The sequence below is a fragment of the Phyllostomus discolor genome, chromosome 6 (genome assembly GCF_004126475.2).
Source record: "Phyllostomus discolor isolate MPI-MPIP mPhyDis1 chromosome 6, mPhyDis1.pri.v3, whole genome shotgun sequence".
NCBI classification, from domain to species: domain Eukaryota; kingdom Metazoa; phylum Chordata; class Mammalia; order Chiroptera; family Phyllostomidae; genus Phyllostomus; species Phyllostomus discolor.
In genome coordinates, this window is record NC_040908.2 from 120,829,581 (window position 1) to 120,845,544 (window position 15,964).

The 15,964-nt window shown below is 42.4% G+C and overlaps 1 protein-coding gene across 5 annotated transcripts in view; it reads left to right on the top strand.

The window, feature by feature from the left end:
* The first annotated feature begins 7,330 nt into the window (after nucleotides 1-7,330).
* FAM168A (family with sequence similarity 168 member A) overlaps nucleotides 7,331-15,964 on the top strand; it is a 174,525-nt gene continuing 165,891 nt past the window's right edge. For 2 of the 5 annotated variants that reach the window (XM_028515968.2, XM_036028833.1), the window contains exon 1: nucleotides 7,332-7,652. The gene's annotated coding sequence lies outside the window, so the exon portion shown is untranslated. Of the gene's footprint in view, nucleotides 7,677-15,964 lie in introns of all 5 variants that reach the window. The other 3 variants (XM_028515969.2, XM_028515967.2, XM_028515971.2) reach the window with 3 other exon arrangements.

A 15,964-nucleotide genomic window follows, 5' to 3' on the forward strand; every position in this document is an offset into this window, starting at 1 on the left:
CCAGGAACTTCAGCAGAGGGATCAGGATGTATATTCTCCTGTGTTTTTTTTTTTTTTGTTTGTTTGTTTGGAGGGTTTTTTGTTTTTATTTTTTTAGAGAGAGAGAGGGAGGGAGGGAGAAAGAGAGGACAGAAACATTGATGCAAGAGAGAAACATGATTGGCTGTCTCTTGCATACCCCCAACTGGGGACCTGGCCGGCAAGCCAGGCACATGCCTAGACCCAGAATCGAACAAGCAGCCTTTTGGTTTGCAGGCCGGCACTCAATCCATTGAGCAACATCAGCCATGGATGTTCTCTTGTTTTGGCTCTAATGATGTTTTTGTCTTGTGTTTATGAATACAGAGTTTTAGATGGGGTTATATCATATTGATTACCTTTCACTGAGAAAATATTTCCCCGAAGAAATGCCACTGGGGTCAGTTCAATACCTTTGATTTCTCTACATAGCCTATTTTTTTCCTTTATTTTTATTGTTGACACTATTGTCTACGTAGCCTATCCAATCTATTTCCAACTTATCCACTTTCACTTACATGGAGCTATAATTATTTTCATGTGAAAAATAATTTTCTGCATAAATTTTATTATGACAATTTGAGCTACCAGTTAATTTTAAAAATCCATACCGCAATTTAGTGATTAAAGCTTCTGTCATTGTAAGTTATCTTTTATGGTCGTCATTTCTATGTTCTATCAAGTCCACTTTTCCTGGGACAGATTTACAGATCTACATTTTGTCTGGAAGATTTATTTTATTTTTCCATCAATTCGTAGTCAATAAGTAATCTTATTGTGTGCAATTTAGTGGCTGTCAGTTTCACTTTTTTCTGTTGATAGTGTAGTGGGTATGAATCTTACTCCACAAACTTAGGGGAGTAAGAAATACTGTGTTACCTTATTGAATTTAAATCAAATTAAGTCCAACTTATATCCTGGTCATTATTTGGTCCCTCCCTTACAAAGGATCTGGGATCTTACACAGAAAAAAATATCTGGGGAGGCCCCTTTCATGCTTAGTGGACACCAATATATTTATTTCTCTCTACTACATGCCATCCCTCCCTCACCTTGAGAGAGTGAGCCACACACATGTTCAAACCCTATAATAATGAGTAAGGACCCAGCTGAGGACGTGGCAGCCCAGAAAGTCCAGTGATTTTCCCAGTGTCGCAGCCTCGAAGTGACTGAGCTGGGATACGAAGCCACGTCTGGCGTCCTCATATCTGTGCACTTTGTGTGACACCAGAGTTCTCCACACTAATTTGAAGAATGAGCCATCCCAGGAGACAGGGCAAGAACTAAGAGTGCAATTAAGTGTTTAAAAGAGAAAAGGCACAGATTTAAAGACAATGGGTGTTAACACCAGTTTTCCAGAGGGGCTGTTAGAGATGACAAATTAAATGAACTGATAAACATTTCCCAAAATAGGCTCCTTTGAATTGGTTTGGGGGGCAAAGTATTTGCTAATGACTTGATTACTTAGGTTTCCAGCTTAATTGCTGCATTAGTCTCCTAGGGCTGTCTTAACACATCTCTGCGAACTGGGCGGCTTCAACAGTAGAAACTTGTTCTCTCCCAGTTGTGGGGGCCAGGAATCTGAAATGACGGTGTTGGCAGGGTTGATTCTGCCTGGTGGCTCTGAGGGAGAATCCCTCCACACCTCTCTCCTAGCTTCTAGAGGCTCCTAGCAACCTTTGATGGTCCTCGGCTTGGGGTACATGACTAATCTCTGCCTCTATCTCACATGGCCTTCCTCTTGGTATCTGTGTCTCAAATTCTCTTCTTCTCTTATAAAAACACATTCATTGGATGTAGAGTCCACCTAAATCCAAGACTGATGTCACCCTGATATTCTTAACTGCCAAGACCCTACTTCCAACTAAGGTCACGTGCACAGGTATAGGCGTTAGGACTTGGACATGCAGGCACATCCCAGATACATTGAGGGTTTGGGCCCAGATCGCCACAATAAAGTGACTGGTATTGTTTTTGCTGGTGGAGGGTCTTGCCTTCAATTTGTAAAACTGCAAAATCTGTGAAACATAGTAAAGTGAGATGCAGTAAAATGAGGTATGCCTGTATCTTTGTGGGAGACACAGTTCAACCCACAATATTTGGTATGCTTATTTTTTTTAAGTTTGTGAATTCCCTCTTGCTACACCAAGGCTGTGGGCTTGGTCCCCAGTCAGGGCACATGCAAGAATCAGCTAATGTATGTACAAAAAGTGGAACAACAAATCAATGTTTCTCTCTCTTAATCTCCCTCTCTCTTTCTAAAAAAAATCAATACATTTAAAAAAAGAAAAGAAACAGGTACAGGAGAAGAAATGACTTCACAAAGGACACGCAACGCTGACTGAGGCAGGGTCTGAACCTAGGGTGGCAACGCTCTGTGCTGCTGCTGCGAGGGAGCTCAGGCAGCTGTAGGGGGGGCTCAATCGGCCATTTCGTGCAGATTGTGATTTACTTTGGCTCTTGTGCTTGTGCTCATTTAATGTGCACTTTCCCCTTGTGGTTAATTTTTTCAGCTTTGCTGAGGTATTTTCCCTGTCATTTTAATTGACAAGTACATATAGTCTGTATACTTATGCTAATTGATTGATTCATTAATTCAACCTCCATTTACTGAAACTTTACCCTGTGCGAATCTCTGGGCTGAAGAGAGCTCTGGCCACAGAGGTGAACCAGATCATCTTGGTCCTTGTCCTTGAGGGCAGTAAAGAGACAACGAACATGACAGTGTGAGCAGGCTGTGGGAACTAAGTGGGCTCCTAGCCGAGGCAGGGGTCAGGAGAGGCTTCCTGATGACTGACGTAGGTCTTAAAGGATAGGCAGGATGCAATCACATCCCTTTAATATTGGCTATTAGAATTAAATATTAGGCTGGGCATTTGATGTCCATCTATCAAATGTTAGTTGTGTATTATTAGTTTTCTAGCACTCTGTCAAGCTAGTATAGCAGGTGCATTTAACAGCCTTTATCACAAGCAGCAGAAACATTCATTTGCCCCATGTTGGGTCACTTACAAAATATTTTACACTCCCTGTATCATTTGCTGTTACAAAAAGCTCTTTGAGGATACTTTGTTTATAGGCATCTATTTTTCTTATTTTGTATCTCAGCTAACCTCAAAAATTGTGATTTAATTTTGCAGTAAGATTATACCAAAAGTTTAAAAATTAAATTAGATAACTTTGGAACTTAGAAACATTCAAATTGCACTAACTGTGAATTAAACCAGGGTCTGGTTTCTGATCCTAATTTGGCCAACCCCTTCCTCTCTTTGGGTGTCAATTTCTTCTATTATAAAACGGTCATGTGAAGGACATTTAGGCTGAAGAATTAAATGGGATAATGGATCTGAGACACCAGCACAGCCCCTGGCTCATTAAAGATTGATTCTAGTCCTGGCTGTTGTGGCTCTGTGGTTGAGCACCAACCTGCAGACAGAGAGGTCACTGGTTCGACTCCCAGTCAGGGCACATGCCTGGTTCACAGGCCAGGTTCCCAGTTGGGGGTGTGAGAGAGGTAGCCCGTTGCTGCCTCTCTCACACATTGTTTCTCTCCCTGTCTCCATCCTTTCCCCACTCTTCAAAAATAAATAAATAAAATATTTTTAAAAAAGATAGATTCTCCTAACATGGTCTCTAATGTTCATTCCCCAGTGGTAATATACCAGTCCTCACTTGTGCCAAGACTCCCAAAGAGATGCTTTGAGAGACAGAGTTCAATGCCAGTTCATTACCATAGCTGGGACAAAACCATCCCAGTTCTCATTAATCAGATAGTTACAGGCAAAGGATAGTGTTTGACACTGTCATTTTGCCCCTGAGTTTGTTTTAATTGGGTTGCAGGAAAAAAAAATGGGATGTGGTTGAAATAAATAAAACTGACAATGGCTAAAACTGCACATGGTAAAAATTCATTATGGATGGAAAAGCAAACTGAATGATCCCATCTTTGTTGATGACATTGAACATTGCAAAGTTGACTTCTGGGAAAATTCCACTTGGTAGAAGTAATCAACACAAAGTAACACTGACAACCGCTCAAAGTGCTCCCAGGAAAAGGTGGAGTTGGTGGAAATCATGATGAGAAATTTCTAACGGCTGAAGCGATAGTCAGTAAGAGTTGCAAAGGGAACTGATGAATCCAATCTTTCTTGTAAAATTGATATAGAAAAGCATATATCTGGATGAAAATTCAATATAGAAAATCTAGAAAAGTTAGAAGTTGTTTAACTGTGCTATGTAGAAAATTTATCAAGGGATTAAATTGGCTTAATGGAGTTAATTCCTTAAATACTTTAATAAATTCATTAATAGTAATTTAATTCTGAGTAAAGAATATACATGCCAAGACTTGACAGGGATCTGGAGAGATACTTCTCTAATTAGATGAATGGGTTTGGACTATAAATGGTACTTTACGGTGTTCAAAACACTTTCCTACACATTGTTTCATTGGATTCTCCTAATGACCATATGTGGTGACAGAACAGGAATCATTCCTTCCATTTACAGAGGCAAACAAACACTGGGCTTCAGAAAAGGGGTTGCCGAAGGTCACCCAGCATGTGCATGGCAATGTCTAATTTAGGATCTGATTCCTAGATTCCCAGGCCTGGAAACTTCCTCATAGGGATTCCCCTAATTCAGATAATCCTTTACTCACAGGACAGACCAGGCCCCTTCTAATTTTGATTACCCAGCCCCCCACTTTCTGCCATTAGGGGAAGTAGGGAAAAGGAGGAGGAGGAGTGAAAAGGGTTTAGGAGAGGGGATGGCCAGTGCGACTCAGAGAGGCAAAGGGACATAGCTAACTCGTCTTAGGTATCTGTCTTACTATTCTAAGAAAAGAGAACAGAGGAATCAGATGATGGTGGGGGGCGGCAAGAGTGGGATTTTAAAGCTGGGAGAACAGGATGAACAGGAGATACGCAGTGTGAAAAGACAGTGCCTGATGTATTTTGAGAAAGTGATCCCTAAGGGGTGGGAATGGAACTACATGCAGGTTGGGCAGAGCTGATGGACTGGCTGCCCCAGGGCTGTGACGCTCTGATCTAGGCAACCTGGGTTTTCTCAGGCGGGCCGCACTTCTCCTGTGGGCTGCCCAGTAGAGCTCACACGTTCTGGTGTTTCTTGCACAACACCATGGAGCAATGACACATGAAGTCTAAAATACTGTAATTGAATACAAGATGTATGCTAAATTAGAGATTATCTGATACCATATTACATGTTCTAGGAGAACTGCACACAGAAGGAAAATTTCTAAGTGTACGACATTTATTGTCCATAGACGATGCTTTGTTTAAATAGAGCTCTGTGGACCCCTAACTGTTCCTCCTGCCTCACTCCCCCTTGCCCACCGTGATCTCTGGCCCACAGATTAGAAACCACTGCTATAAGAATTCAGACATAAGGAAAATTAGTGTCTAAAATATGTTCTACAGAAGGCAGGACTTTGTCTTGAGCTTCAAAATTAAGTAGGTGATAAGGAGCAATGGGTGTGGAAAGACCAGAAGAAGGAAAAATTTGAGGAGAGACAATAAAACTTGAGAAAATTCTGCCTTGACTGAAGGCAGTTCAGTGGGCAGAACTGCCCACTGTAGTTCAGTGGGTTGGGCATTGTCCTGCAAAGTGAAAGGTCGTAGGTTTGATTCCCAGTTCAAGCACATGCCTGGGTTGTGGTCCAGGTCCCTGGTTGGGGACATGTGAGAGGCAACCAGTTAATGTTTCTCTCCCTCTCTTTCCCCCTTCCTTTCCCTCTCCCTAAAAATAAATAAAATCTTCTAAAAAACCATCTATTAAAAAATAAGAATATTGAGAAAATTCTACCAATTTAATGTTCTTACAGGAATTTTAAGTGAACACCATTATTATTTTTAATCCTCATCTGAGGATATGTTGTTATTGATTTTATAAAGAGAGGAAGGGAAGAGGGGAATATGGATTGGTTGCTTCCCATAGGCACCCTGACAGGAGATCTAACCTGCAGCCTGGAGACAGCACTCCAATTAACTGAGCCACCAGGCCAGGGCCCGTTCTTTGTTTTAATAGTGGAACTGTTGAGCTCCCAGAAAAACAGGACAGGCCTAGTCCCGGATCACCGCTGAGGGCAATAGGAAACCATGGAAAGCTTTGAGGCATCAAAGATTTGTTGGGAATAGAAATTGTGTTTTAGAAAATAATTTTATAGCTTAAGAAATTAAGTGCTCCTTTTAAACAATTCAGGCAATACGAAAATTAAAATTACTTGAAATCTGATACTCTTTCTTCCAAGATAAATCACTCATAATATTTTGAGGAACCTCTTTTTAGAAATCTATGATCATACAGTATTATCTCAAATTTCCCATAAGTCGGACCACTCTAAACATGCTGGTCTGTGATCAAATTTTTTCTCCTCGAGAATAAATATGAATAGCTTTTCACGTCAATAAATAGATCTGTATCATTATTTTAAATGGCTGCTTAACACTGCATTGTTTGCGTATATAAATCAGTCATCTGCTGTTGAACATTTCCGTTTTTCCCCCGTATACAGCAACCTCATATAACAACCTTGTGCATTCATCTTTTCCAAATTTTCCTATTACCTTTTTAGGTGAATTTTAAAAAGTAAAGGAGCTAGGTCAAGAATTATGCCCTTTTTTACATTTGGATTCAAGTTGCCGAATTAATTGTCTTCGGATTTTCAGGGAGACCAGGAGGAAGCTGCTGCCTTAGTTTTGTGAGATAGTGGCAACGGGGATGGCGAAGAGAGCAGGGTGTCTTGGGCGAGCTAATCCACTTAGGCTCGTCCTCGGTGGGTTGGCACATTCCTTTCCTTGTTCCTCTTCTCCACTTCTTTTTCTTAACATGGAGGCGGACTGTGAACTGATCCTCCAAGCATTTCGCAGGGACCGGAAGGAAGGCGAGAGACTGTGGCGCATGCTGGAAAATGTAGTCCAGTGAGCCAGAAGACGGTGTGGGTAGGTGGGTGGTGGCGGCAGCGGGGTGCGTGCGTGCGTGTGTGCGTGTGTGTGTGTGTGTGTGTGTGTAGTGTGTGGTGGTGGTGGCGTGTATAATCACGCGCGCGCCCGCGCGCCTGAAGAGGTTGAAGATAGAGAACATCGCCGCATGGGGATGGGGCCATGGGGCTACCCAACCGTTCTCACATGTGGGCTCTGAGTCTGCAAAAGCCGCCTGTGTGAGGTTGGCTTTCTTCCATTGTCCGTGACCGTGGAGGGCGCGGCCCCTCTGCTTTGGGCGGCCGGAGGCAGGCGCCGGCCGCGCGCGGGCCGGAGCAAGGCATGCCGGGAGTTGTGGTCCGGGCACGCTGAAGCTGTGGGACGTGTCGCGGCGCTGCGCCGGCTCCTCCTTCCCCGCCCTTCTTCGAGGTGCCCCGCTCCCTCCCTTCGCCTCCTCCTCCCTAGCCCGCAGCGGAGCGTCCCCTCCCCCACCCGTGGGGCTTCTCGGCAGCTACTGCAGAGGATTCAGAGCGGAGTCGCTGAGGAGGAGGAGGCTCCCGGTCCCTGCGCGCCATCCGCCACCTTACTGGACACGGGCAAGGGAGCGAGAGCGTCGCCTCTGTAGCCCCCAGAGAAGACAAGGGCATCACCATCTCAGCCACCGCCGCCGTTTTCTCCTGCAGCGGCTCGCCGGTGAGGAGAGCCCCCACCCCCCCGGTCCGTTTGTCCTGAGCCTGGGCCGGTGGTACTGGGGAGAATGAGTGGAGACTGCGGAGCGCGGGTTGGGGGAAGGGGGGTGAGGTCGCGATGGAACGGCGGGCTGGCAGGGGAGACTTGTCCAGGCGCGGGCTGGGGGTGGGGTGAGGGTGGGACCCAGGCAGGTTGGGGGTAAGGGGGCGACAGGGGAAGGGGACTTTTAGTAGGGAATAACCGGACCTGGGACAGGAGCGTTGGGCTGGGGGTTGGGGTGGAATTTGGGATGGTTTTGGGGCGAGCTGGATGATTCGACTGGAGTGGGATGGCTTTTAATGGGGGAGGGGACTGAATGAGGGTGGTGGATTTGGGGTTGGCTTGGACCAGTTGACACTTTGGGATCCGAGCTGGGGTGCAGGGTAGGGGATAATTTCAATAGACTGTGGGATTGCAGGGTTGGATAGGACCCTTAGGAGGGTGTTAATTCAGGAGCGTGGAATTTGGCGTGGACCTAGGGCAGGTTCATAGAGGTGGTAGGAGCTGCCGGTGAGGGGCTTGGCATGGGTTGAGACCTGAGCTTGAAGTGGGCATTTGTTATCTAGGGGTGGTGGCATTTGTGGAGTCTTATGGAATAGCGTGGGTTGGGAGAGCAGAGGGGGTAGAATTTAGGGTTTTCCTGGGGAGTGTTTATGGAGGTTGGAATAGGAGCTGGTGGGGTTGGGACTTTCAGTGAGGGGAGTGTGATGGTGAGCCGGCAGGACGGGTTAAATTAGGCATTAGTTCCCAAATGGGCAGACAAGTATTGAAATGGGGAGGGCACAGTGGGATGGTATTTAGGGCGATTTTGGAACTATTGGAAGGGGCATTGGTGGCTCCCTGGGTGCAGGGTCAAGGCAGAGGGCACAGAAGACGTTGCTGAGCTGGACTCACTCTGAAAGAATAGTGGCAGGTGGTGAGCAAGGTTGGGGGATGGTGTCTTGAAGAAAATGTCCCTTGGTCAAGGTGGCAGAGGGAGTGTTGGAGAAAGAATGTCTGAGATGAACTGATAGGACAGGAGAGGTGACTGCTGATGGTGAGGTGACAGAGGAGTTATTAAAGGTGGGGGAGACATGGAGTCGGTGTGGATGAGGCAGAGGATGGAGAGAATGAGCAGTGCTGAGAGGAGCTGGATTGGATGAAAAGGAAGGATTCAGATGGCCTCCAAGAGACAGAAGAAGGTAAAGGGTTGGACTTAAATGGACAGCTTTGGAGACTGTGGTTTGGGGAGAGACAATAATCAGAGGGACTTTGTAGAGGAGAGAGAAGGCACATTAAAGATTCTGTTTCCTAGAGGATGGCTTAAGCTGTTAGTTTAATCTTTTTTTTTCATTTATGTTAGTATCATATTTAGAAGTAAATCAGTCCAAAGGGTAAAGTTGGAGAGGTATAGAATTAAGGAGGGGAGAATGTCTTCTATTAGAGGCACACCTTGGAGATAGTGCGGGTTTGGGTCTAGACCACTGTAATAAAGCGAGTATTAGAATCAAGTGAGTTGTGATCTCATTGCTGCTGGAAGGTTTTGCCTTAAATTTGTAAAACCTGCAACATCTGTGAAGTGTAATTAAGCAAAGTGCAATAAAGTGAGGTATGTCTGTGTTCATATGACAAGAAAGTTGGGAGAAAAAAACCCCAGCCCCAAACTAAAGGTGAAGAAGATAAAACTGGAATGTGACAGATATCTTTCTATATCATGTCTCTGCCTTCTTCTTTCTGTCCTCCCCCGGTGCATTTAAAAATTAGTACTGGAATTTGAATTAAATAGATTTGATGGGCTTGAGTTAGCATTCCTTGCTTAAGAACTGATGAATGAAACTGAAAAATATGAGGCTGAATTTATTTCCTATTCAGGGGGCATGCTTGCATGCAGAAAGAGCTTAGGCCTTTTTTTTTTTTTTGCCTTAAAATTGATAGCTTGAAGACTCTGTTTATTGGTGTCCTGGTTTGCAAGGCAATTAGGCCCATCATTGTATTGCAGGCTAATAATCCTGAGATGAGTCTTGGCACCACTGCTTTGTGTAAACAGAGAGGACAGGAAATATGGAAATGTCATAAATATTAATTGGTGAGATAGTTTGGTATTGATGTTTTTCATTTGATTCTCTTCTGACATTACTTGATAAGATTTATAATAGACTCTATTTCTATAGATTGAATTTTTTTCTGATAGAAAGAATTCCACCTGAATTCCTTCAGATGTGGATAAATAAGGCACATAGGATCATTTTGTTTTATTTTTTTAGGGGATGGCATTATGTACACACATTACATGAACTACAGACACAATATCTACAATTTTATTTAAAGCTTAATAATATGCTTATTCTCATGGCAGAATGGCGATGCTAGGAGGTAGAGAGGGGTGTGCACGGGAGAAACATGCTTGGGAAACAGTTTTCTGGACTGAATTGCATTAGCTATGATATATTTAAAAAGTGGCTGTTGATTTTAGAGTTCAAACTGAAAAAAAATGGGGAGGGATGTAAAGAGCATGCAATTGCCACCAGTGGGTCAAAATCTTTTTTTGTTGTTGTTTTGTTTAAGCTTCAGTGTTCAGCTTACAAACAAATCATTTTCCTTGGTTTTCACAATTGAGCACATAAAAATACCCAATATTTAGAGAGCTTTTTTTTTTGGTAGTTCCAAAATGGGCAGAATGGTGGACAACTGGACTTGTTCTTAGAATGAAAGTGCTTTTTTAAAAAATTAATGGAGGTTTATTACAATAAAAATTAGGTTTGAATAAGTTACCTGTCATTAGATGAGAGTGTAATCTACTTAATGCAAGCATTTCTCCTTATAACTTTACTTTGGGGTCCAGACATTGCTTTTGTAGATCTGCAGGCTTGATCTATAGGTGGTTGGATATTTTATATTTTTCTAGCTTTTGAAAACTCAAAATGAAAAGTAATAGCCTTGGTGGATGTTTTTACCCCCCTCACAACTGTGGTCATTTGTGCTGTAGGAATGTACGTAGAGTGCTTTGATATCTTTATCTAATTTGAATCTCCCTATATTCTGGTGAGAGTGGTGAGCAGATGGAGATATTAGTAGATAGGCACCTTGGTAGAATGAATAGCCTGTGAATTGAGGGGTTGAGAGTCCTAGGTTCAAATCCCCATCCCAGAATTTGATAGTTGGATGATATTAGTAGAGACATTATAAACCTTTCATAACTAAGTGTTAACAGTTATATAACATTGTGAATATACTTACTTCCACTGAATTGTACACTTAAATATGGTTAAAATGGTTAAAAGAAAAACACTTTCATACTTCACAAAGCTGTCAAGGGGAACAAATCAGTTCATGTCCTGAAATAACTGTCCTGAAAACACTGTGTGTATATGAAATATTTGCTCAATATTTATTTATTTACTTATTGCCTGCTAAGTGCCAAGAGAAATGAAAATGAACAGCTTTCATGTAGTGGGAGAGACAGACGATTTAAATATAGTGAGAAGTGAAGCAGAACTAATGTGAGGAGTGTGGGTTCTGAGGTCTGTCTGCCATTTACTACCCGTTGTGTGATCTTGGGCACAATGGTCTTATCTGTAAAGTGGGCATAAGAGAGCTAATCTCATAGAGTTGCTTTGAATATTAAACAGAATAATCTATGGAAAACACTTAATACAGTGTGCTACATAGTACCCGTTAAAAATAATAATTGTTGCCATTATTATATAGGAGGGGACTGGAATATGAATAGCCTTGCTTGTCTTATCATTGAGTTCTTAGTACAATATTATGATGTTCTACTATTTATTAAGGAGGTATTCACTTCACATCATCATTTTATTTGCACGTCTTTTTAAAAAAAAGATTTTATTTACTTAGAGGAGAAAGAAGGGAGAAAGAGAGGGAGAGAAACATTGATCAGTTGCCTCCCACACACCCCCAACTGGGGATCTGGCCTGCAACCCAGGCATGTGCCCTGACCATGAGTTATCCCTTTGGTCCGCAGACTGGCACCCAGTCCACTGAACCACACCAGCCAAGGCTTTATTTGCGTGTCCTACTGTGGTCTAGGAACTTTAAACAGAAAAGTATTAAACTTATGTTACTTGTTAGCTTCCTCATCTATAAAATAAGAAGAAAAAACTCCTCTGAGAGGTTAAATGACTTGCTTAAGTGACTTGCTTGCTATAGTCAGTAAGTGGAAGAAGTCTGGGTTACAGTCCCCAAATTCTGATTCCTCACCTCTGTTTATATCTTCTTTTTAAATTGTGAAACAAGCCATATGTATAAAAGCTCATATAACATACATCTTCAACTTAAAGAAGGATGAATTGAAGGTCTGTTTTTACTACCAGCTTAACAAAAGGGAGATTCTAGTACCTTTGAAGCCTCTTGCCATTCCCTGCCTGATTGAATCCCCCTCCTTCTCTTCCCTCCTTCAGAAGTAACCGGTTCTCTGAGTGTTGTGTAAAGCATTTCCTTGCTTTTCTTTATAGTTTTACCAAACGAGTACATATCCTAACCAATATTTTTTTACCTTTGCAACTTTAACATAAGTAGAATTATAATGTAGGTATTCTTATGTGAGTTGCTTTTTTCTTCTTATTTTTTATTTTAACTTTAAAAGAACTTTATTTCTTCCACTGTTAAAACAACATGCTCATGGTAGAAACTGGAAATTACAGAAAAGTAAAAGGGAGCAAAGTTATTGTCTGTAGCCCAATTAGCCAGCAATACTTCTTAATGTAGGTAGCAAGAGGACGCCAGTTTGCATTTATGGATGATCAGATTATCCAGGTGTGGATCATACTTGGAAATAGGAGTTAGAGGGAGCAGCAGCCTTTGTGAGCTGTGGAAAAGCACTGTCTCTGAGCTTCTTTTCTCACTGGCAGGAGTTCTTCATTTACGAGAGTCTAATTCTTTGCTCTACTGGCTTAGAGCTTCAGATCATGTTTTGATAAATCTCTTGGTCAAAATTTTTGTTTGTCCTTCTTTTTGCAGAAAAATAGTCTGGTACCTAGAATCATACCTGGTTGTGCAGGAGGATCTGCTATCTGATGGAAGCTTAGAAACCTCAACTCCAAGAATTTTTTGCCTGAGATTTGAAATCCAAATTCATTAATTATCTGTTGGAGCTTCAGTTTACTTATCTGTAAAATCAGGCTCAGATGGCAGATGATATAAATGTCATCTGTAAAGTACTATAAACTGTGAAGTACTATATAAATGTTAGTGGGGGTTTTTTCCCCCTCATAGTTTATAAAACAAATCAGGGAGCTCCTGACCAGTATGGCTCAGTGGGTTGGGTGTTGTCCCACAAAATGAAAGGTCACAGGTTCAATTCCCAGTTAGGGCATAAGCCTATGTTGTGGGTTCAGTCCCAGGTCAGGGCGTGTGCCAGAGGCAACCGATTAATGTTTTCTCTCATATTGATTTTCTCTCCCTTACTTCCTCCCCTCTTTCCCCTCTCTTTAAAAAAAATACACACACACACACACGTTTTATGTTTATATATATATGAGTACACTCCACACAGAGGTGACCTTTCTGCAGGGTTTTGCCAGTGGAGGAATGAGTACATGGTCAGTTCAGGTTTTCTCTCCTGAAATGTGAAGATGTTGGATATAGTGGGATGTAGAAGGTACTAAAGGACTTTCTCCTAGTGAATTTTTTGGGACCTAGTTCCATATTAATTGTGCTGATTACTGAAAATGTAGCTATTGAAGTGCAGGATTCAGTATACAAACAAATATGGTCAATTCCTTGTCAGTTTTCTACCTGTAACTAATTGCAGAGTGAAGAGAGATGGATTGTTTGTGCCTGTGTAGAAGGGAGATGATACTCTGGTGTTGGGTTGTATGGGTTGAAGAGATAAGGACACAGAACTTGGAACATTGACTGGCACGTAAATAGTTTTTGCTTAATATGGTAGCTACAATTATTATTTTTATTTTGCTTAGGAATTTCTGGAACTAGTTTTTCCTCTGGGGTGTTCTTTTGTTACTTCTTATTTCCCTGGGCTACATCTCCCCGCACTCGTTTTACATTTGTTTATAGATTTGTTTTAATATCATAAGTAAAGTAAAACAAAGAACATAAATCTGCAAGTGCAGTGCAGTCCAAGGCTAGGGAGCTTGTAGTCCTAGGTGTCACAGATATGTTTCAGACATCTGTTCAACAGCGATCTGTTGAGTGATTGTTAGATTCCTAGTAAGGGAGTGCTGGGAGTATGGGATACAAAAATTACAATTCCCTGCTGTTCAGGAGCTTATAGTCAATCTAGTGGGGAGACACATGTCACAGGTAATTGTAGCAGGGTGTGATAAATGCTGCAGTGGGCGTGTGGACGAGTGGCTCGGGCAGGGTGGCGGTTGGCATGGCCTGATGTGCCTGGGGGAGCAGGAAAGGGAGATGCTTGAAGGAGTTCATGCTTGCGCTGAGACCTGAAGAGTGTGGATGTGCTGGGTAAGGAGAAGTTAAAAATGGTTCATGCTGTCAACAGCACAGGCTTCCTTGATTGTTCCCTTTCTGTATTCTTGTAGGCCTTGGTGTGTACCATTTTTTTAAGGCCCTTCTAACATGCATACCTACTGTAAAAACCCAATAAGCAAATGCCTAAGTAATGCTGTATTGTCGTGTTCCTATTCTTTCCATATGCTGTGCCTTATACCTGGAAAGCCCTCTCCCTACTGAATTTCTTAATCTTTATCCATTAGATGAAATATTCTAATGAACATATTTCATTGTTTTTATTCTTTTCAGATTGTTGTTGAGCAGGAAAAGATTTTTGAAGCTCTTAAAACTAGCAGAAAGTTAAGAAGGGATCTTTATTGATTCTGATTTCTCAGTGAATGTTGATATTCCTGAGGGCTGGCTCCTTAGCTCACTGCACTTTTTAAGATTCTTTCCTTCAGTGGTCGTGCTCACTCTGTTGGCTTTAACTGCTCCCTGTATGCTGAGGACTCTCAAATTTCTGTATCCAGCTCAGAGCTCTGTCCTGAGCTCTGGACTTGTGTATCTCACTGGCTACTGATCACCCATATGTATCTGTTTTGGTGATTCTCAAATTCAGTAGGTGCAAAACAGAACTCATTTTCCCCATTTTCCTGCTTATTTTAACCCCCCCCCCCCCGCTTTGTACCCCCTCCCACACAAAAAGTTAAAATCATCTCCTTCTGTAGTTTTGTTCTAACTTAAAGGTATTACCACCATTCATCCAGCCATTTAAGATGTGAGTCTGTGCCATTAGTCTTCTCCCTTTTCTCTCAGTCAAAAATAAATCTTCCTAAGTGTTTCTGTAATTCTCTCCCCTTTCCTACTGTTACCCGCTTAGTTCAGACTCTCACCTCACGTGGACAAGTGCACTAGCCCCCTAACTGGTTTCTGGATCACTCACATAGTGAACCTGTCTTCTGCACAGTAGCCAGAGCATCTACCCAGTAGGTGTAAATGTCTGTGTCACTCCCTTCCTTAAACCCCTCCATTGGCTCTAAAGCCTAAGCTCCATGCCATGACATATTAGGCCTTCTGTGACCTGTCCCTTTTTAGTCTTCTTGCCTGATCTGCCATTACTAATAATATTGAGCAGCAGGTAGTTTCTACAGATATCTTGCAGTTAAACACCTTTGCTCATGCTGTTTCTCCTTTTATTCATCCTTCTGGGTTGAGTGCATCTCCCTGAAGAAACCTTTCAGAACTCCGAAGGGTATCTTAAGTATACCCATTTTGTTCACAGGGAGTGCCCAGTGCATGTCTCTGTTACAGTACCTGCCCTGTTTTAGGAAATGAACTGTTTGCTCCTTCACTTTCTTGGGGGCAGGTACTATGTCTGTTAATGGTTCTACTTCCTCCTGGAGGGTGCCTTGTGAATGGTTAGTTTTTGAACTGAACTTAGCAAGGATAGTATGATATATATATTTTTAAGAATTTATTTATTTATTTTTAGAGGGGAAGGAGAAAGAGAGGGAGAGAAACATCAATGTGTGGTTGCCTCTAGCATGCCCCCTACTGGGGACCTGGCCCACAACCCAGGCATGTGCCCTGACTGGGAATTGAACTGGCAACCTTTTGGTTCCTAGGCCAGCACTGAGCCACACCAGCCAGGGCAGTAGTATGATATTCTAATGAAGAGTAAGGTGATACATGTTTTTCTAGATGTAGCTTTTATTTATTTAGTGTGGAAGTTGGATTTTAATTGGATTGATAAAGGCTTTGATGATGATGTTATATAGCACAAGGTTCAAAAGTAGAAGACAGCAAGATGTGTGCTCAGGTTTTGGCATACGCTTTCTGTAAAAAATATTTTAGGCTTTGTGGGC